Raw genomic sequence first — 23,732 nt, forward strand, 5'->3', positions numbered from 1 at the left:
TTGGAAAATAGTTGGCTGCTTCTTAAAAAGTTAAGTAAATTTACCATATAACCCAGAAATTCTGCTCATAGGTATCTTTTCAAGAGAAATGAAAGTGTATGTCCACACAGACACTTATACATAAACATTCACAAAAGCTGCAGTCATAATAGCCAAAATATGGAAACAATTCAAATGTCATCTGCAACTAAATGGATAAATAAAATGTGGCATATCCACCAATGGATTATTATTTGACAATAAAAAAGAATGATACACTGAAACATGCTATGACATGGCCAAGCCATGAAAATGTTATACAGCAAGTCAATTTACAAACAAGTTCCATTCTGGCTTTTTGTTTTGTTTTGTTTTGTTTAGTTTTGTTTTTTTTTCTGGTACTGGGAATCAAACTCACGACCTTGCACTTGCCAGGCAGGTGCTGTGCCACTGAGCTAAATCCCCCACCCCAACAAGTTTCATTCTGGGTTAATGTTCATAACTTGGATTCATTTGTACTGTAAATCCAATTCATTCATAAGTCTGACAAAGTGAGTCTTGTATACCTTTGACACAAATATGCATTGTAAAGTACAAAAAAACCAAACACACACAAAATACTGTAAATAAACTCTTTTGACTTTTACAGTCACCTTAAAATGGTAAGGTACACACAGGAGCTACTTCTGCAATTTATTTGCATTATGAATGTAGTGAGAGATTTGTTCATATCTTTTAAAGTTTGCAGCTCGAATGTTCATAAATTGAAGACTTTCTGTGCTAGGTAAAAGAAGCCAGTCACAAAAGACCAAGTATTATATGAATCCATTTATATGAAATGTCTAGCATAGAGAAATCTATGAAGGCTGAAATAAAATTAGTATTTGTCCAAGAGACTAGGGTAGAAATGGTGAAGGACTGCTGATAAGAATAAATCTACACTGGAGGTGATAAAAATGTTCTAAGGTTTTACAGGTCTGTAAGTTTGCAAAAAGTCATTGAATAAGTAAATAAGTCATTAGAGTAAGTGAAATTATGTATATTATTCTCTAATAATGCTGTTAAAACAAATAGTATAATAAATAACCTTACCTTTTATGTATCTCTGATTCTCAAGCATAAATTCAGTGTAAAAACTAGCAAAAGAATGATAAACATGACAATATTAAAATGGAGAGATTTTACATATCAAAACACAAACTAAAAATAAAATGCGAAGAATAAATTGACAGTCAGGCATGGTGGCTCACACCTATAATCCAAGCCCTCAGGGTGCGGGGGAGCTGGGGCAGGAAGATCTCTGCGAGTTCAAAGCCAGCTGGGCTACATAGTAAGTTCAAGGCCAATCTGAATGACATAGAAAGACTCTTTAAAAAAAAATAATAGAATAAATTGACAATGATATTTGACATACATAAAAGGAAAATGTTTAATTAGTATATAAAGATTTCATCAAATCTGTAAGAAGAAAGCAGTGAAAAAAAGAAGAAAGCAATGAGATTTTAGTACATCAATGGGCAAAGGGTGTTGAGTTACTCTGCTCTTTGCCTGCTCAGAAAATAACAACTAAAAAAAATAGAACAACTAAACAAACAAACACAATCATCCCCTGTATTTTCTGGGGACTGGTTCCAGGATTCCCCTCAGAAACCAAAATCTGCAGATTTCAAGTTCATTATAAAAAATGGACTAGCATTTACATGTAACCTGTGCACAACCTCTGATATTCTTTAAATTATTTCTAGATTGCTTAAAATACCTAATATGATATAAATACTATATGAATAGTTGCTATACTGTATTGTTTAAGGAATAATAGCAAGGAAGAAAGTCTATGTTCAATGCAGATGTAATTTTTTTCCAAATATGTTTGATCTGAAATTAGTTGAACCTGGTGATGTAGAACCCATGGATGTGGGGGGGATTATATATTCAGCCCTAAGAGTAAGGTAAGACCAGTCTTCTTTGTGTTATTAGATTAAATATAAAGAAGGAGATCCTTTTAGGAAAATAATTGTCCGTTTGTCCTCAAAATCTGCAAAATATTTATATCTTTGAACTAGGTCATTCTTCTATAATTATAAAATTCTAGCTTAAGAAAATAATTTAAATATATATGGAAAAAAGACAATGTACAACATTGTTCAGTTTAGTGGGATTTATATGAACTACTTAACTGACCCACAAGAGAATATACACATACACTAATCCCCGTTCATAGAATGAAATACCTTGTGAGCATTAAGAAAATATGTATGGAGAGTTGATAATAACATAGGAAAGTATCTGAGTGACATTTAGTGAGGAAGACAAAACAATAGGATGTAAATTATTAAGTGAAAAATATTACAACAAATCCAGTATCACCTCAATCAGTACAAGAAAAATGTAAAAAATAAAGATCAGAAGAAAATATACTAAAGTATTAGTTATTATTGCCTTTGGGTAGATGGGACTTTCAAATACTCATTTCAATAATACATGTATCAGAAAACACAGTTTACTCAATCTTTTTCAAAAAGGCAATGTTCGTAACAAAAGCCTAATCAAGAAGGGTATTCCAGCACAGCTCATTGTCTACACCTCTAAAGTCCTTACAACCTTACCTATCAAAAACCCATACTGGGTTAAGTGATCCAATGATTTGGTGTGATTCATCAAAATTTTAATGTACTGAATGAAATACTGTATTCTGGATTATTCATCTTTTTTTTTTGACCAGCTACGGCTAGATTGGCAGTAGTAAATGATTTTGCAAGTAAAAACTCATTTAATCATGACCCAACAAAGCATTCAGTGTCTGCCATATATCAAAAGCAACCATGCAATTAAAGCAATTCTGGCCCAAAGTCAGTCAATTCAATGAGACAAATAAGGCTTTAAAAACATTTCCAGTTGGCATGCATGAAGTAAAACTGATTGATTGACTGAACTTCTCAGTTTTCAACTGATTTGCAGTGTTCTGGACAATACAACCTCTAGCCGTTTTACTTCAAATGCAGCCTATTTCTAACTATACCACCTCATCAGGGCTGATAATACTTTTTTTTAAAAAAAAAAAAAAAAAAAGGTTTCAGGGGCTGGGGATTTAGCTCAGCGGCAAAAGTGCCTGCCTGGCAAGCGCAAGGTTGTGAGTTCGGTTCCCGGTACCGGAGAAAAAAAAAAAAAAAAGGTTTCTATGGTTATTAAGGTACCAATGTTTACAGTCCAACTGGCAATCATCCAAGATGCAGCCTAAATTAATCATAGGAATGAAAGGCAGATGGCCTCCAGCTTGGGATTACAGCAAAAGTCCTTAGGAAATGAACTTCTAGAGAAATAGACAAATGGGAAGCTTCTGGAAAAAGCTATGCTGCAACTATCAGCCATACTTCCCAGAGTTACTTCCCATTACATATTTACAGTTGGCTATTATAGCCCTTTGCGACTACAAGGGTTTACTTGCCACTCTGAATACTTCTTGCTTTCCCTTCCTTTCTGTCCTCTCTGCTGAGGGATAATCATTAGTCTAGGATATCTGTACCATTAGACATTCTACAGGAATTAGGGCCGCCACCAGGCCCCGAGGCAGTAAAGTACAACCCTGGAGGTGAGGAATCTCAGGATCTGGTATTGGGCAAGTCAGTCCCTTGGGATCCTGGCTCCACTGAAAGCCTGAGGAGTTCCATATTGAATAATATATTTAATCAGAATATCTGAGAAATCGTTCTCCAAAATGCAAAATAAAGTAAAGCACCATTCAGTCAAAATATAGAGCCAAGCTCCAAAGAAAGTAAGGGAAATCTTCATAGGACAGAAAAAGAAGGCAGAGGAAGGCGGGAGGGTGAGGTGGGGGACCAAGTGCCACCAATACCTTCAGAGAAAGGTTGAATAACAACCATGAGTAGGAGAACCACACTACCGCACAAAGGCAGAGCCAGGGATCTGAATAAAAGGGGAAATAGCTTCCCCTGAGCATTTGTACTTCAAGTCAACCTGTATTTATTCATTTAGTCATTCATCCGTCCATCCATTAAATATTTATGGAACCCTTACTATGTGCAAGACCGTATTCTAATCATTGAAGATAAAGCTGTAAGCAAAGGACGTAACTCCTGTCTCGAGGGAGCATATATTCTAGTAATGGAAGATAGACCCTCACAATCGAGAAAGAAATGTCAAGCAAGGGTGAGGCTAAGAGGAAAAAACAACTAAGGGAAAGGATTATATTAGGTGAGTGAGCGACTGGGGAGGGTGGAATTTTATACGTTTTGGTGAAGGAAAGACTCTGATAATGTGACATCTAAGCAGGACCTTAAAGAAGCGAGGGAGAGGGAGAGTGCCAGGAGACAAGCGCAAAAGCCCCTAACTGTGCTCTCTGAGGAGCAGGGAGGTGTCTGCAGCAGAGTGAGTGAAAGAATGCAGAAGACAGGCTGTGAGAGACAGCAGGTGTCGGACCCTCAGAGACCCTGTGGGCCACTCAGTTCCCGTAGAGGTGGGCCCAGTCTTACAAAGGCAGCTCTCCCAACCACACACTATCCCCATGGAAGGGCTTGGGAAGAGCTGTCAGTTGCCAGTGTTCAAGGTACCAGCAGGAACAGGACTTGGACTGTACTCTCAAAAGAGAGAAAGACATTGGGAGTGGGTCAGTATTTGAAGACTCACTCTGTGTACTGTGTAGAGAAGAGAACTAGGAGATGATAAACCAAACAAGATGTGGCAATGGCTTAGACCCTGTGACATAAGAGAGGTGGCTCTTTGGCCAGAAACTGGGAAGACCAGTAGAATTTCCTGAGTGATTGGAGGGGATTACAAGGGAAAGTGAGAACCAAAGGCAGTGACAAGAATGAGGCCTGGCTAACTGGAAGAATAGATTTGTCTTTTCTGATACTGAGATGAAGGGAGAGGAGCAGTTCAGATGTGGATTGTTTTGACAGCACCATAGAGCCAGCTGGACATACACTTGTTAACAGAGCATTTAAGCCTTTAAAGTTCCATATTAGAACAGAAGAAGGGTGAAAGATAGAGAATCTAAATGTTTAAAAGACTAGAGAGGAAAATTTATGTAAGCAACTCAAAGGCAGGAATTTTTTTTTTGCAAGGTAATGAAATGAATAATAAATGTACCTTCACAAGGACCAGTAAGTCTAATGTTTCTTTCCTGAAAACTTGGTAAAATGAACAGACTTCCAGCAAGATTGCTTTGGTAACTAGAAAAAGGGCATGAACAGACAAATATCAGAAATTAGAGACAATGACAGATGAGATTTGAAAGTGTCGTGAATACTGTTGCAGATTTTGTTCTGAGACATTTAGATTTCCAGGTTGAAGAGAATGAACTGGGACATGGAAGCAACAGTGACATCAGCGAATCCCACAAGAAGCTTCTCTAGGACTGGTGTGGCGCTACAGCATTGCCCAGAATTGAGGCAGGGCTGGGTCTTCCACTTAGGCAGATGGTCCCATAGAAGTGGGCCCAATGTTACAAAGGCAGCTCTCCCAACCACAGACTATCTCCATGGAAGGGCTTGGTAAGTGCTGTCAGTTGCCAGTGTTCGAGGTACCAGCAGAAACAGGTGCTTTTGTCCAGGCATGCAGGGGGAATATTTAGATGGCATACCCTTTTAACCAGGACAAATGTCCTGCCAAGAAGTTTGAAAAAAAAAATTGACTGGTTCCAAAAAAGTATAACTGTGCCAAACTTGTTTGAGAATAGAAAAGCTGATCCTTCTTATAACCTTAAAATAAATTCACTCGGTGGTTTCATGTTTTGCCTTCCCACAGTGAAAGCATCAGTAGGTTTTTAACTGAATATTCAAGGTTCATACAAACTCTTAAGAAGAGATGGGGGAAAGAATAATAAAAAGTAGAAGAGATGGAACATTCCAAGCAATTGCATAAAGATAATGTATCCAAAATAGGCAAGACTTGTATAAGAAAAATGACAGAAAATCTCATTTATATATATAAATGCAACAAACCAACAATATTTGCACACCAAATTGACAAATATATTCAAAGTGATATGCATATGACCAAGGTTACTTTAATATTAGAAAATCTTATAAAGTCATTTGTCTTACAGAGGAATCATAAATCAGAGAAACATCATTTTTAAACCTATCAGATTGAGCAAAAGGAACTTAAAAAAATATATCCTTTAAGTTTTGAGACAGCATCTCACTTAAGTTGCCCAGGCTACCATCAAACTTATGAACCCCTTGCTTCATCCTCCTTGTGTGCTGGGATTGTAGGCCTGTGTCACTGCCCCCAGCTGGGTTCCACTTCTTGAACTGGTGATGGATCCATGAGTGTTTATTCTATTATTCTCTATAATATATATATGATTTCTTTTAGTATTTCAACATTTTAGTTTTTTGAAGAAAATGGGTGAACCAAGTGACTAAAACCCTTCTCTGCACTTAAAATTCAACTGGTGAGACTTCTCATTTCCCTTACCTGCCTGTTGGGAGAAATAAATTTGTGTTAGGATGTGGTTAAGACAAAGAAAATTGGTGCACATAAGCTGCTTGGTTTAGTACCAAACATCATTAAGTGCTCAATAAACATAACTAGTACTGTTAGCATTCTCTTTCTCATTACCACGAGCACTACCAGGAGAGCAACTTTAATTTTATGATTGAAGGGAAGATTTATTAAAATTCTGAACAAACGAAGTTGGAAGATTTATTAAAATTCTTAACAAAAGAAGTTATCAGAGAATATTTGGTATCATTGGACGTTGGTATCTGCAGCGTTACTCAAGTGCTTAGAGGAACGTGCATGTCTCGACCTCTTCACTCTGCCCCGGGGGCCAGCTTGGTTGTGACTTAACCCAGGGGCTGAGGCCAGAGGCTTTCTCTCCTGAGTCCTGATGGACGATGCTGAGAACCTGCAGTGTGGCCTGGTGATGTCAAGGAACCTGGAGAAAGTAGTTTCCTATTGCTTGAAGTCATTCAGAACGGTCTGCCCAACCTGCCTAGGGCTTTCCTAGCCCATCGGAGAGACACCAACATGACTTTGTCTTCTTCATTTGTTCTTGACTCGCATTTCTTTCCATCTTATGTGTACCAGAAGTAGAACCCTTGGTACTGTGATTCCAGCCTCTCACTCCTCTCAGGAATTCTAGATTTGACTCTGTTCTTACGGTTCCTTACCATCGCATTGTAATTATTCCTACTGAACTGTAGCTCATCTCAGCCTATGGTTCTCCATCTTCTGGGGTGCATGGAATGAGGAATGTTCCTTGCTTTCAAGCCCAATTTGGTGGCTGTATTAAGAAGACTTAGGCTGCAAGTGAAAACTCCCACTTGAAATGACATAAATGTTAAAAAGATGGTTTGGCACAGTAATGAAAAACTACAGTGATAGGATGAACTTCAGTGACCCAGTGATAGCACCAAAGATATGATTTCCTTCCTTTCCATCTTCCCCTTTGTGGTGTGACTGCTTTATCCTAAAGCTGACTCCCTTTGTGTTTGCAAAGTAGCTGGAAGCAGTTTTAGTGATTTTGTGTTTCCTCAGTTAAGTCTTGTGGGAAGAAAATATTTCCCTCTTCCAGTAGCTCAGAAGTGGAACATCTTTAGCAAATGTCTATAGAAAAATTTTCCTCTTGACTCATTGTCCTGAACTAGGTCATGTGTTCTGAACCAAGCCAAGGAGATGCAATATTGTGATAAGTGGTTGATTAGAACTTCTTGCTGTGCTTCACAGTGGATTGTCCTCTCGCAGAGCACACAGGCTCATAGAAGAGTTGTGCCATCTCTACTCTGTTTGCTTCTCTCCTCTGCTCTGCACTGCTCTTCCCAAAGAGATCAACTCTTCACTCATTCTCTGGCTTTAGTTGGATTTGATCATGGGAACACCTACAGAGATCAGGGGATGTCTTGCTGTGGTTCTAACGGTAGCTGGGTTACTCTAGAGGGATGACTCCTAAGGGGTGACCTCCAAGCCTTTTCAGACTCAGCTCTCTCCAGACCTCTTCAGATCCCTCAGACTGGGATTACTGTCCTTGTAAAAGGGACCCAAGAGAGACCTGTCTGCCACGTGAAGTTAGAGTAAAAAGATGGGGGTCTGTGAGAAAGTTGGCCTTTATTAGACCATTGAATCTTCTTGTCCCTTACTCTTGAATTTCCAACCTCCAGAACAGTGAGAAATACATTCTGTTGGTGATAAGCCACCTCATTTATATTATTTTGTTAAATAATTCGAATGGACTGAGACAGTGATCATCCCACCCACACCTCTATAATTAGGCACTTCACCAACCGCTGTGATTGTGCCCACTGCTTTCTTCCTGGACTTTGATTTTACAATGCCTGGATGAAAGCTGGGGAAATGGTACCAAGAAGAATGAGTGGAGATGGTGGTAGCCAAAGCTGATCAATGTCCACTGCTACTCACTGTTACTTCCTGTCCTCCTGCTTCCCTCACCCATCGGAAGCAAGAAATCTTCCCTTCACAGGTTTCTATATATAGCTTACTAGTCAAGTTTGCTGTTCTGCTGGGGCTCACATACGTGGACAATAGTTTTTTGTTTTTTTAAGACAGGGTCTCACTTTGTAGTTCAGGCTGGCCTTGAACTCATGGTAATCCTCCTGCCTCAGCCTCCCAAGTGCTGGGATTACAGGCATGTGCCACCACAACCAGCTGACAATATTTTTATAAATACATGCAACAGGAGTCTTATGTGTCTTGTCTCCTAGAATCATTTCTCAAGAGCAAGAGACTTCCAGTTGCTTTGTGAACTCAGCCTCACAGAGAAAGTTGCTAACCCCTTCGGACTGCCATTCCTTCCAACAAATGCTGCCTGACTGCTTGTAGCACATGCCATAAGTCACCTGGAAAATGGAATACAGTCAAGCTTAGAGAAAATAAATAGGCAGGAAATCTCAGACTGAAACAGGACTTGAATAATGGATTCCACAAGTAATGCAGACTTTAAAAGTCTTCTGGGGATTTGACTAGACTCCTGCAATGGCCATAGCATTCTCTCTCTGTCAACCCGCTCTTTCTCTACATAATAACTATTTGTAACTCCATGGAAAGATTACTTTTTTTTGCTCATAGAAGCACAAAGACAGGTTGATAAAAATAGTTTGGGGAAGGGAGATCATGTGGGAAAGGGGGCACAAACTGTTAGTATCTGGGCTTGCTACACAGGATTCCTATTGGACAGAACACACTGCGAGGTATGCGCATATAGTTAAGAACAGTCTATTGAAAGATGTGAAAAGATAGACTTAGAGCTACGGAGAATCTCATTCCAAAAAGGCAATGACCCCCACCTCTTCAGGTAAGAATGAGCCCTTGGAACTGGTATAACCGGTTGTCAATTAAGATGAATTGAAGAGGAAAAACTTCTGGGTTGTATTATGATGTGTGTGTGTGTGTGTGTGTGTGTGTGTGTGTGTGTGTGTGTGACAGAGAGAGGGAGAGAGAGAGAAAGACAGACAGAGAGAAAGACAGACACAGAGTCAGACAGAGAGAGAGAGAAAGAGGGAGAGAGAGACAGATTCCCTACCATGGACAAAGTTCTCCTCTCCCTTCCTCTGCAGCTTTATGGGATGTTTGGGGGATGGAGGTACCTCCTTCCACTGGTCCTGTCCTGACAGCTGGGGAAGGATGTGTACATCCACACAGGGGCCTGCATCTGGCATCTACCTCATAACAGCTGTTTTAACCACGTAGGAAGCACCACAAGGTCACCAGTCATTCTCCATGAGAACAAAGGCCAAAGATGCAGAGATAAGTGTGTCAAAGGGAACCAACTTCCTGAATGACTTCATTTTAAAGATCTGTAGGACCCAGATAAGCATCCCAGGGTTTTGGCACAGGTCCATTCCAGAGAGAGGAAAAGGACAGGAAGTTGACTTTCTATCAGTCTGACTTTCTACCACCTTCCTTGGGCTGAAAGACAGCACACCTGTGACCCCCAAAAGTCAGATTGCCGTGTTCAGGTTCCTGCCAATTCCATACAAAAATCAAACGAGGATCACATCACCCTCAAAATAAGGTCTCCATCGACCTCATGTAGGTTTTTTTTGTTTTGTTTTGTTTTTTTGGTTTTTCTCCGGTACCGGGAACTGAACTCACGACCTTGCGCTTGCCAGGCAGGTGCTTTGCTGCTGAGCTAAATCCCCAGCCCCTCATGTAGGTTACTTAGGGAGCTTTTCCTTCTATATTTCCTATCATAAATTTGTCATATTTTCATTCAAATGAATTTGTATGTCATTCTTGAACTTTTTCTTCCTTTTGTATTCTCAGAAAATGCCAATAACAGTAGGAAGAAAAAAGTTGGTAGATCTCAGAATATAATTTATGAGATTAATAGCTACAGCTAGCAATAAAGAAAATTAAATGACGTTTCTGAGCATCTATATATATTTTGAGTCCATGCCAGACACAACTCTAAGTGCAGGAGTTCCCCATCCTAGAAGAGCTCACAGATTGGTTGGAAATCACAGATACTTAGGCAAATGATTATATAAGTGCAACAAAGTAATTTTATCCCTAGGAATTTTTCTACTATTACATTGAAGAGTAAATAAGCCAAAATAAGAGTCATTTATCAAAACTTCATATACTATTCAGTTTTGCCCTAGATTTTATTAATTTATTCCATACTGTCACCCCAGATCATGTGCCTTGTTCCCATGGAACTTTCTGCAATGATGCAAAATGTTCAAAGTTGTACCTTCCCATCAGGAAACCATGAGCCACATGCAGCTATTGAGCATCTGAAGTATGACTAAGTGCCCAAGGAACTGAATTATATATTTAATTCATTTAAACATGCACATGAGGCTAGTGGTTACCATGGGTCACAGTATAGTTCCAGACTTCTAGTCCCATGAAGATGTGACTAGATTGGCCCAAAGCAGTGAAGTTCAATCAACTGAGATTAAAATCAAGTAAGACCCCCATGGGAATGGTCAAGGAGGTGTTAAAGAAAGAACCACCTGCTGCCCACCTATACCTACTCCACCTTGGATGTCTGGCAGAAAATGAGCCTACTACTCAGAGGCAGCAGGAGAAAGATCAAGCAGCTAAAATGAAATCACCAGGCATGAACAAACCAAAGAGCAAATTGGAGAGGACAATCCAAAACTGACGAATGTTGAAAAGGGAAATTAAAGCTGGTTGGAAGTCAAACCATATTGTTAAACATTTGAGATGCAGTATTAGAAAAATCAAGTCTAATCCAAAAACCATTTATTGACATCCCTCCTTGTATAAATAGATGTTTTTCTGGATGTTTTCCATATACTCAGCATCAAGTGGGAGCTTTTAAGAAATCAATAGTAACATTAGCCTTGATCTTAAAGCTCCTTTAATCAAAACACACACCTGTAGAACAGTAAGAAACCTATAGAAGACAAAGCTCAGTAAACTGCACTCAATTTAGCCATGTCTATAACTCATCTCTAAGCAAAAAGCATAATGGGTTGATTTTAGTATATGTGCTGCTGAAGCAAGCACAAGCATAATGGTTTGAGAGACAGAGGGAAGTGAGTGTAGGGTGCTTTCCTTGTGAGGTCTTCATGGAGAAGAGCAGGTGTGGTGTAGCTGCCTCGCAGTCTCAGGACTGGGTTGAAGGTAGCTTGGCCACCACCTGCTCCAGTAGCACCCTTTGTTAGATCCACCTCAGCTTTTCCCAGAATAACCTGCCGCTTCCCAGTGGGCCCATCATCTCGCGTGCTGCATGGGCTGAGCAGAGTGTTGTGCACCTGCCTGGAATGGCCACTCTGGAGTCACAGAGCTGTGTTTGAATTCCAGCCTCACCAACTCCAAGGTGGGCAACCTCAGGCAAATTCCTTAGCCGTTTCTTTCTTTTGCTGGTACTGGCTTCTACTGCCCTAGTCCCTTTTATTTTTTTATTTTGAGACAGGGGCTTGCTAAGTTACTAGGTTGCCTAAGATAGGCTCAAACTTGCAATCCTCTTGCCTCAGCCTCCTAGAGTACCAGGATTATGGGCATGTGCTGATATGGTTGATTAAATTCCTTAGTCTCTGTAAACCCTGGTTTCCTAATATATAAAATGAGAGTCATATTATCCATGCATAGGGTTTTTCTGGGAACTAAATCAGACAAATAAAAGAGCACAGAGCAACTTTTAAAACTGCTTTTTATATGTTTAAAACTGCTTTTTATGCCAATCACACCTTTTTTGAGGTATGGTTGCCATACAAAGTGGTATACTTATTTAATGTATACAACTTAGTTTGGAGATAAGCGTCTGTGAAATGATACCACAATCTATGTTAAAAAGTTTTCTCCCACTCTGTTATTTTTACATATGATAAAAACACTTACCATGAGATCTACCCTCTAGCAACCTTTTAAGTATATATTATTAACTATAAGGACTATGCTGCACCATAGGCCTCAGGAACTTATTCACTGCATAACTGAAACCTTGTTTATTGCCTTTAACTAATATCTCTTCATCCACCAGCCCTGTGGTAACCACCAATCAATTTTGTTTCTATGAAGTTGACTATTTTAGATTCCTCATACAGTACATGTGAGAACATATGGCATTTGTCCTTCTTATTTCACTTATGTGGGAACATATGGTATCTGGCCCTCGTATTTCACTGTCACCCAGGTCCATCCACGCTGTTGTATAGTACATGACTTCCTTCTTTCTTAAGGCTGACTAGTACTCCATCGTGTGCTTGCACTACATCCCTTTCATCCGTTTAGCCACAGGTGGACACGTAAGTTGCTTGCCTGCCTTGGTTATTGTGAATAGTGTTGTATTGTGCATGGTAGTGCAACCATCCCTCGAACATACTGACTTTATTTGCCTTCAATATATAGCCAGAAGTGTGAGAGTTGGATCATATGGTAGTTCTATTTTTAATTTTGAAAAACATACATACTGGTTTTTTATAATGGCTGTCCTAATTTACATTCCTACCCAGTGCCCAAGTGTTCTTTTTCTCTGTATTTTTGCCAACACTTTTTTTTTTAAACAATACTCGTTCTAATTGGTGTGGGATGTTATTTCACTGTGGTTTTAATTTGCATTTCTCTGAGTAGTGATGTGGACCACTTTTTTCATTTACCTGTTGGTCATTTGTATGTCTTCTTTAGGAAATGTCTATTCAGCTCATCTGCCCATTTTAGATCACATTTGTTTATTTGTTATCAGCAGATGTTCCCTGTATCTTTTGGATGTTAATTCTTCATCAGGTGCATGTTTTGCAAGTTGTGTTTTCATTTTGTGGATTGTTTCTTTTGCTGTGTAGAAGCTTTTAACTTTACTTGACAATCTTCAACCTGTCTTTCCATGTTCTGTGCAGGTATTCCTATCCTAAAACCTCCCCTGACCTCTCTTCCCTTGCTATTGGGTGCAAGAGTAATGACCTACTTGCTGCTCTCACAGCCGGTGAGCTCCAGTACCCTCCTTCTCCTAAAATACTTCCAGGAGAGTCTGTGCTTGGCATCTCATGCACTTTTACCATTTGTCCCAGATATTTCACCTTTCTGCAAAATACCATTGGTGATGATTGCATTAAAGTAAGTTAGAGTGAATTTGGTAAATGTCCGCATTATACATCCAGCTTCTGCTCATCTGCTCTGGAAATATGTAAGATCAATGGGCAGTCCACTTGAACATATGCTCAAATTTGAAAGATGACCAGCAATAATTTGTCCTTTCATTGAACTTTTGTAAATGAAAACTACAACATGTGATAACTAGTACCACCCATTCAAGGGCTTTGTTGATAAGATGAAGTGTCTGTAACTCTTGACCCTAGAAGACAGCAGGAGTGGATTCCACATTGCTGCTCTCTCTGGCTATCTGGTGTGCCAGCCAGTTGAGTCTTGGCCAGGCAGTGGTCTAAAAGATGCACAAAGTCATCAAGGCCTCTAGTCAGTGTAGTCTGGAAATAGGAAAGGTGAAGGTGAAGGTGAAGGTATTGTCTTCGTTTCTTCCTTTGCTGGGACAAAATATCAGGCATCTACAATTGGAGAAAGGAGAGGTTTATTGTGGCTCATGGTTTGGTCCATAGTTTGCAGGTTCCAAAGCACAAGCGCATGGCAGAGGGACATGGAGGAGAGCTAGTCATGACATGGTGGATAGGAAGCAGAGAGAACCAAGGGGGAGTTGGGAAGGGAGGTACGTGCTTGGGGGTCAGCCCCACAGTGACCTGCCTCTTCTGGCCAGCATCCACCTTCTAACAGCGAGGCAGCTATGCAGTCCCCATAATCCAATCACCTTTCAAAAGGCCCCCCTTCTAAGCCCTTGAGGTTCTTGGGAGGCCACCTAGATATAAACCAGAACAGGTATCTATGTAAAATAAATGGGATTTAGAGACCGAACAGCACCTTAATACAGTACATAATGAATAACCTGAATACTCTAGTTGTACAGTTTTTCATTTATAATATGGTATACAGCCTGGGTTACATAAGTGAGTTCAAGGCCAGCTTGTACTACATAGTGAGATCTTGTCTCTAAAAAGCAAAAAATAAACACATAAATAAATAAAAATAAAAATCAAGTCCTGAATTTCCATGTATCAAGAAAACTGAGGAATATATAGCTTGTATAAAATGTTTGCTGGGATTTCTGATACACCACTTAGGGTCCTGGTGATATCAGTGATCACATGAAAACCAGAACAAATACGAAGTTAAGCTAACTTCTGCTTCAAACATTAGATAGTTTTAAGAAGGCTGTAGCCACAAATAAGAATTTGTGTGTGCAGCTGCCAAAGATCAAACAACAGCTCTTCTAAATTAATTTTGTTCATTTTTGTTGTAGGTCTGCACACACAAAAAGTGAGCTGATAGCTGTATACCTGTTGGCTCCATTAGCAAATAAGCATTACCAAACAATTGCCGGAGGCCTTTTTTATATTAGAATCCTCAGAAACTTGAAGTAAGAAATAGGTTAATTTCAATGATGGTTTCATCTTCTTCAAAACAATGAAATGAAAGTAAAACTTTCGGAAGTTTATTCTCAGGAAAATCATCTGACATTGCTGTGAATGCTGTTATAAATTCATTTCACAAGTTCAGCATTAAAGATAAGATGTTTTAATTTGCATTTCTCTAATGGCCAGAGACGTTGAACATTTCTTCAAGTATTTGTTGGCCATTTGTACTTCTGAGAAGTGTCTAGTCAATTTGCCTGCCCATTTATTGATTGGGTCTTTTGGGAGGTCTAAGTTTTTTAGTTCTTTATATGTTCTAGATGTTAGTGCTCTGTCTGAGGAATAACTGATCAAATATTTTCCAGCTGTGTAGGTTGCCTCTTCATCATGTTGGTTTCCTTTGGTGTGCAGAAGCTTTTTAATCTGATATGATTCCATTTGTTGATTCTTGATGTTATTTCTTGTGCCACTGGGGTTCTGTTCAGAAAGTCTTTGCCTGCTTCTATGTTTTCAAGAGTTTTACTTTTTTACCTTCTATCAGATTAAGTGTTTCTGCTTTAATGTTTAGATCTTTGACCCATTTTGATTTTAATTTAGTGCATGGAGAGAGACATGACTGTTTATCTTCTGCATGAGGATAGCCAGTTTTCTCTGCGCTAATTTCCAAAGAGGCTATCATTCCTCCAGTGTATGGTATTGGGCCTATTAGAGAAATGCAAATTAAAACAATACTGAGGTTCCATCTTACTCTAGAAAGAATGGCTATCACTAAGAAATCAAATAATGACAAATGCTAGCAAGTCTTTGGAGGAAAAAGTAAGCTTTCTACATTGTTGGTGGGAATGTAAGGCACAACCACCGTTGAAATCAGTATGGTATAATCACTATTGAAATCACTATGGTGAATCCTCAAAAAACTAAAAATAGAGATTCCATTCTATCCAATTATTCCCCTTCTAGATGTCTTTGGAAAGAATTAAAGATACCATATTAAGTGACTGATGTACACCCTTGTTTACAGCAATGCATCTCATAATAGCTCTATCTTGGAAGTGGTTTATATGTCTGTCCACCAGCAGATGAACAGATAAAGAAAACGCGGTGTTTATATGTAATGGAGTAATATTCTGCCATAAAAGTGGTAAACTTGAGTCCTTTGTAGGAAAATGGATGTACTTTGATATCATGATGTTAAGTGAAATAAATCAGATACACAAGCTTAATTACCACATGACTTCACTTGTATAAGAAATCCAAAACATAAATAAACTGAAGAACAAAATAAAAGATGATAGGAAACAGCAGATAGGTCTTTTGCAAAATAGAGAAAGGGATCAGGAGAAGGAGAGAGTAGGGAGGGAGTTGGGGGAGGGAACAAAAAAGGATTAAGATGTACTGTGTACAGGCACCAGCTCAAGAGGAATGTAACCATTATGTACTGTAAACACATATTAGTAGAAAGAAAAATTAAACAAGAGATAAGATGTGTTTTGTGGTAATAATAAGAATACAAATTTTGTGGGGAGCACAGGCTCACGAAAATGGAAAAAATAATGTTCTTACTAAATTAAGAAATGACAGCGTGGAATGTACTTGGAAGTGGTTATAGAGCACATAATTCATAAGTGTGTCCAAACCACTGTGATATGCCGCTAAAGGAAATTGTCATTGTCAAAAAATTACAAATATTTCTACAAAAAACAAAGCACTAAAGTACAAAATTCCTGTGATACAGTTTATATGAAGTATCTCCCTCAGAATAAACAAAGCAAAACAAAACAGAACAAAACAAAACAAAAGGCCACACACTAACAATAATAGCAAAAACTTCAGCCTGGCAATACATTTTCTTTCTGAGTTGCCCATCAACAATCCAATTTTATAAATGTATGAATCTTTGAATAACCACTTTGTAACACTTACACATTCTGGAATACTCTTTAATTATTTTAGAGTAATTCCTCACATGTTGGCTGCATTTTGATGAAAATTCAGTGGAATAATTATTCAAAACTTTTCAGGTTGTGAAGCTTTTTATGAATTGTAATTGTCTATGACAAGCTCATATAGGGACACATTGGAATTGTCTCTAGCAAATCAAGGGAGGAAATAAATTAATCTGTGAGAGCTCAGAGGTATATAATACCTTGGCTTATGGGAAAAATCTCTTGGTGAAGCTCCTATTTTTAATTGGATCAATTTATATTCTGTACCAAAATAGAATACAGTTAAAAAGATTTGGAAGTTTACAACATTTAAGTTTGGTGAAGCATTAAAAAGGATTATGATAAACAAAAACATTTGACATATTGTGCTTTGTAAAATGCTTGTTGAATAAAGCTGCTGTAAATAGGAACAGAAGACATACCTTCTTGAAGTTTCTTGGACTGAAATAATTCAATATGAAACATAAGGATTGAGAACAGCTTTCAGCTAGCTGCACTTTCTCTGAGTTTACTAAGTAATGCATCTGCAAAGACTATTTTTTCAGTTACAACTATTTTTGTCTACAGAGAAGTGCCACTTTCCAATTTAATAATCACAAAATGCAACTCTGGTATGGCAGTTTTATTTAAAAATTAAACACAAAAAGACAGTGAAGTAATACATTTTCAAAAATATCAGTTACTTAGTGCATAAGACAGACAGGAAAGAAATGAATTAAAACAAATAAATATGTACCAATAATTATTCTGCTTCTACTTTCTTACTAAAAATTATTTAATATTTTTTGGGTTTTGTACATAAAAATATTTTCTATTTTAAAATTTTTGTTGTATATAGATCTGCCACTATGATGAAACTAATTTATTTGTCAATAAATAATTTTAATAACTATGTAATTTTCATTATTTTAGCATCCCTCCCTATCTGAAGTGTCTTGGGTTGGATACTTTCTTGCTTTACCCTAGCCGTAGCTCATACCAGCCAACATCATGATTATTCATGCTTTATTTTTTCTCACTTGACTGGAACTTCCCTGACAACAGGATTGTGATATTATTGAGTCTGTTCCTTTAGTTGCCCTTACTATATGCCAGGCACTGTTTTAATATTTTAATCCCTATAATCTCTGAGATGAGCATTCCATTTATCAGCCACATTGCTGTACTGTAGACAGGGGTGAGTTGGGATATGAGCATAAGGGCAGTCTGACTGCAGACTCCATGTTCCCAGCCCCTCCCTACATGACTCTCTTTGGGTAAATATCCTCTGTAAAGTCAGAGGAAGGAAGGCTCTCCAGTGAGGTTTTGGCTGGTTGAATTTGAGACAATTGGAAAGTGTTTGTTGAATGGAAAAAAAAACTAAATGAAGGAGTGAATGAACTGAAAGAAGGCAATGGTGCTCATCATAACCAAGGTGGGTGAAAAAAATGGCAGCTAGCAGAAGGAACTATCTACCACACAACTGCATATTCACACCCCAAGAATGAAAGGCTTCCAGGTAGAACAAGGACTCTTCGGGGGGAAAGTGACTTGCTTTAAGTAAAGAGGCCTGTTTACACAGGACACCAACTGCCAGATGCAAGCAGTAGAAAAAACAAAGGTATTGTTCCCCTGCTGATAACAGAGGCCTCCTCATCTGGCCTGTTTATTCAGTCAGACAACCAGATACTGTCTCTGGCTAAAACCAGGATGTTGAGTATCTGTCTCTCAGGGCCTGGCACTGGCCTGCAGCTGGTGCCCAAAGGATAGCAGTCAAGTCTGGAAGAGTAGTTGCCCCAGCTGAGTAACTGAGGGAGAAAGAAGAGGAATCCAGATGTTGATCTAGGCCTGCTGACTCTTTTGATAGAGATGTCACAGGAAGGAATGCTCTCCAGTGAGGTTTTGGCTGGTTGAGTTTGAGACATTTGGAAAGTGATTGGAGAGAGAAAAGGTGGTCAGGCAGAGAGAGGCTCATTGTGCCCTACGCTGCCTGTCAGTGAGGAGGGCTGAGCAGTGCTCCTGAGAAGAAATAAAGTGTGGAGTGAGGGAGAAATCATGTCACTACATAAAAGAAACACTGGATGAAAACATATTGCTTGAATAAGGAAGAGCATGACAATCACCCTACACAGCCCATTTCCACAGCCTCCCATGGCAGCCAAAATGGCTGACAGAATTTCAGCTCCTGGGGAAGCTAGAGGCCCTCCTTTGTCCATCCCATGTTCTTTTACCTCTCCTCCAGCCCACTAACTCTCAGAGAGGGCTTCCTTACCCAGTCTTGTTTCTTTCTTTCTTCTCTTCTACCACTTTCTGTTGTTTTGTGTCTTCTTGCTGCAGGACCTGAGCTGACATGCTTTCCACATCACAGAAAGTGACAGTGCTGAGAAAAACCTATTGTCTTATTTCTCTGAGTCTTTGGGAATCAAAGACGAAGATAAATGGCTGATTCATTCACTCATTGAGTTAGGTATTATTCAATCAATCACTTTAGTAGGTGTTAAATAAGTCTCCAGTGTTTGCCAGGAACTGACAGACATTGGAGTCTTAACTGTAAACAAGGAAGAGATGAGTGAAAATCCTTCTGTGCAAATTGGAAAATAAAAGACCATGAAGTGTCCAGGGAGGAAAACTCTCTTTGCGGGGTCACTGGACCTTATGGAAAGATTGGTTATTAGGTTTACATGGCTGTGACAAAATACCTGAGATAGAACAATTTAATGGAGGAAAGATTTATTTGGCTCATGGTTTCAGAGGGTTCAGTACATTGCTGGTGTGGTGGATTGACAACTGGTGGTCAACTTGTAACACCCAGCTGAACTGAACCAGTGTGGTGCTGGGTATGGGAGGCCCACCTGAGGATTGATGCCAGCAGCGTAAGAGGCAGACTGGAAAGGAAGAAGTTTAGAAGCTGTTGGGAACCTGTAAGGAGCTGTTGGTTTACCTGGAGGAGCTCATCATGCTGACTTTCCTGATGAACTCAGCTGCTGTCAAAGGAGCTCCGGACCTTACTGTTACTGAGAATGGCTATGGTTCACTTTGCAGGAGCTCTGGTCCTCACATTGAACATTGCTTCCTGGTTCTGGAGAGGAAGATGGTGACTTGCTGGAGAAGCTTGTGTTGGCTTTCCTGATGGGAACTCAGCTGTTCTCATCATTGGAGGAGCTCAGGACCTCACTGTTGCTGAGGATGGCTGTGATACTATTCAGAGGAGCTTTGGTTCTTATTTTGAGCATCACTACCTGGCTCCAGGGCAGATCCCTCAGCCTGTTAGCATAGATCCTTCACCCCTCTGGCACAGACTTTCTTGCTTCCATCACTGACCTTTGGGCTTTCCCAGCACAGATCCATGAAACAGGCCTGCATGAGACACTGTCGTGGGCTCTTAGTCTCCAGTTGGACTTGTGCTGGGGAATTGTCATGGGCTCTAGGTCTTCAGCTGGACTCATGTAGGACATTGCTGTGGGATGCAGGCCCTCAGATGGATTCTTTGGTTTTTAGTGTGTGGACAGATTTCCTGCATTCTCTTTGTATATGACTCTCTGGGTGACTATTATAAATAATCTTATAAACTATGTGTCCAGTATTAAACTATATTGTTTCCCCTTGTGGTTCCAAACCACAACAGCTGGTTCCATTGCTGTGGACCTGAGGTGAGGCAGAGCATCTTCATGGAAGGAAGGGTATGGGGAGGAAAGCAGCTCATGCCATGGCAGCCAGGAAGCAGAGGCATCAGAGAGCCAAAGTAGAAAGGAAGGGGCTACAGCCTGGACGTATTCCCCAAGGTCATACCCCAGGGTTCATTCCCTTCAGTGAGTTCATTCCCTTTATTCCCTCCTGTTTCCATCACCTCCTAAAATACCATCAAGTTATGATCTCATCAGTGGGTTAATCCACATGATGAAGCCAGAGTCCCCAGGACACAAACAATTTCCAAAAGCCTGTCAACTTGCTTTTGAGGGTCCTTTTAGATCCAAACCACAGCACAGTATAACCCACCTCATCCAAAAAAATATGAAATGATGATCCCAGTACAGAACAAAGATGTTCAAGTACAATCAGCATAACTTCTGATGCTGCCGGGGCCCCTTTCACACCACACATGCTCAGTTCCTTCTAATAGAGACTGGTAAAAAATACACACAGCATCGCCAGATTCCATGGTACCTCTGCAGGTGCAACTGGCCAACTACCTTTGCTGCTCCCTGTCTCTGCTGCCACCACCACATCCAGGAGAGGGGCAGGACACTACCTCCTGGCTGAAGCCACTAGGAATTTGATCTACATGAAGTAGCCTAAAAACCACGCAGCTGAACAAACTTTAGAGTGGGAAATGAGCTAGCCACGATGTGCAGTTCAAGGGTGTGTCAGCAATGGTGGGACCAGGACAAGGGAGACCACAGTAGAGTCTGGGGCCAGCCAAGTGGCTGATCCTATAAACTGACCCTGAAGGGATGCTGAGACCCAGTTCCCTGCCCTGCCTCCATCTGTACAGTGCAAGGAAGCCAGAGATCAGCACAGCGCAGTGATCTCTTGGAGATCTGAGCCTGTTGGACTCAGCAGTGCTATCTGAGGTCTGCGGGTGAAGGTGGAGGGTCTAAAGAAGTAAGATTTTAAGCCCAACAGTGCCATTCTCTTCCTGTGACAGAACCAGTCCTTTCACATCTCCAGCCTGTGGCTTCCTGTGCTATGAAGGAAGGACAGCAGCTGCACCGACCTCACTGGGTTGCTGTGAGGGTTAAATGAGTGACTAGTGGAAGGTGCGTAGTGCTGTGCTAGGCAACTCAAAAGTGCACAAGGATTGGTGATCTCACCATTGCTCCCCTAGTAGCCCATGCCCAATTAGGTGTCCTACTTTTGCCTACTTCATTTTCAAAAATGAAAAGCAAAATGTAAATTCCCTTCTATTTTCAGGAAGGGGTTTTTGGAAATCACCCCCACCATGAAGACTCCAGGGGCCACCAGATTGTAGATACACTAGTCAAGCCCATAGAGAAAATGTCCTACCAGCCACTGGAATCTCTGCTTCAGCCCCTGGTAGGGACCCTAGGAAACATCAGGGCCTCAGGCAGGACAATCGGATGGACTGTGCCTCTTATAGCAATTTCATCTGTGACTCTGAGTAACAGGTTTTGAGCTCAGGGTCACGGTCAGTCAGGAAGTGAAACCCTTTCTGGAACACTAGCTGTTGCATTGGTTTTCCCCTGGAGATTTAACCATTTCACCCAGAGACCTGGAGCCAGTGTGCGGTGCTGTGTACAGAGGATACCCCTGTAAACACTGAAAAGAAAATTCATGGGCTCCAGTGCTCTCCGCGGGAGTGCGGACACTGTGGCCCCTAAACCAACAGCGGGACACCAAGAGATGTGCATTTCCTGCTACTGGAGAGAATCCTAGGGCTGTGGCCCAGGGCACCTGAGAGCTGTGCTGGACAAAGATGAGAAAGAAAAAAAGAGCCTTTGCTTCTGCTACACATTTGCCTTAGGAGTCTGGACAGTGAACTGGGCTCGTTTGGGGGCCTCGGGGCAGGACTGGCATTGGGAGCTGTGCTGAGAGAGCTTCTAGGATTTCCCATTCCCCAAGTGCAGTGATTAAGAGTCAGTTCTGCAGATGGAGGCGCACGCTCTCCTGCACTGGGTTGCTCTTGGGCAAACAGCAGAGTGGGAGAATAATGGAAAGTCTTCTAGTGACTTCCATTCTTCCCTCATCGGAAATCCCGCTGTGTGTGACTTCAGGTTGGGCAACTGATTTCTGAGACTCCTCGAAGAGGATAACTAGGCCATTCCGGCCTCAGTCTTCCAATCTTTCCCTTGTCTTACTGGTCAGCCTGCTGTGTGAGAACCCGGGAGGAGTCAGCCGGCAAAGGAAGCTATAAATACTCTTCTTGGCAGCTGGCTTCACATGGGGCCCACTGCCCAGGGGCAGCCCCCCGGGAAGCACCTGCATCTCTTTAGGGCCCCTGGGAGCCTGAGCCTGGCTTCCTGCCGTCAGTCTTTGAATAGTGCCTGGGTTGACCTTTTCCATCTGTGAGGAAGCCAGGGTGGTAATCCAGCTGCCCGGCTGCATGTACAGGGCGCCAGGCTCCACGCTGCCTAATGCCTCTAAACTCGGAGCCTGTGCCTCATGTTCACAAGGTTTGAGAAGAGGAGGGAGACAGAGAGAAAGGAGGAAGATGCTTTTGGATAAAATGTGTTTCTCCTCTTGATTTCACTTGTTTAGGGGATGAATGAAACACTAATCAACCGAGCCTCTTTACCCCGATGAGTCCAAAACTTGACAACTGGAGAGTTTTTCAAAAATCAATGAATAAATATTTCCTCTTTTCCCTGTGTTTTATTTATGAAGCATGGACTGGAAGATCCCTTATGGGCATTTTAAGTAATGAGAGGCAAGTCACAACAGCAGCTAAGGGTCAATTGTAAATGGAGTTCTGCCATGCGGTTGTCATTCAAAATGAGACAGTATTTAAAAGCCAGGCTGTGTGTGAGATGAGGAAGAGTTTAAAGTCCCACTGGATGACAGTTTTCAGACTTCAGTGGGCAGAAGAATGACCTGGAACATTTGTTTAGGAGACAGACCCCTGGGCACCACCGTCTGAGGTCTGATCCTATAGATTTGGGCCAAGGCCAAGGATCTGCGTCTGAGTCCATAACTCTGACTCAGATGCTCCAGGTCAGAACTGCAGTTTCAGAAACCACGTCCTAAGACAGCGGTGCACAGTGAGGACCCTGATCAGCAGCACCAGGACTTTCGTTAGAAATTCAGATTATCTGGCAAACTCTAGACATAGACTCAGGAACGTTGGGACTAGTGCCCAACAATCTTGTTTTAACAAACCTCTAGGTGATCCTGAACCCCTCTAAAAGCTAAGAAATACTGTCCCTAGGGATTTCTCCCAAACAAAGAGTGAAAACCTGGGACGGTGGTGATCTAATGTGCCACCAAGGTTGAGACCACTGCT

The sequence above is a fragment of the Chinchilla lanigera genome, unplaced genomic scaffold, assembly GCF_000276665.1.
Source record: "Chinchilla lanigera isolate Chin_1 unplaced genomic scaffold, ChiLan1.0 scaffold00009, whole genome shotgun sequence".
Classification (NCBI taxonomy): Eukaryota; Metazoa; Chordata; class Mammalia; order Rodentia; family Chinchillidae; genus Chinchilla; species Chinchilla lanigera.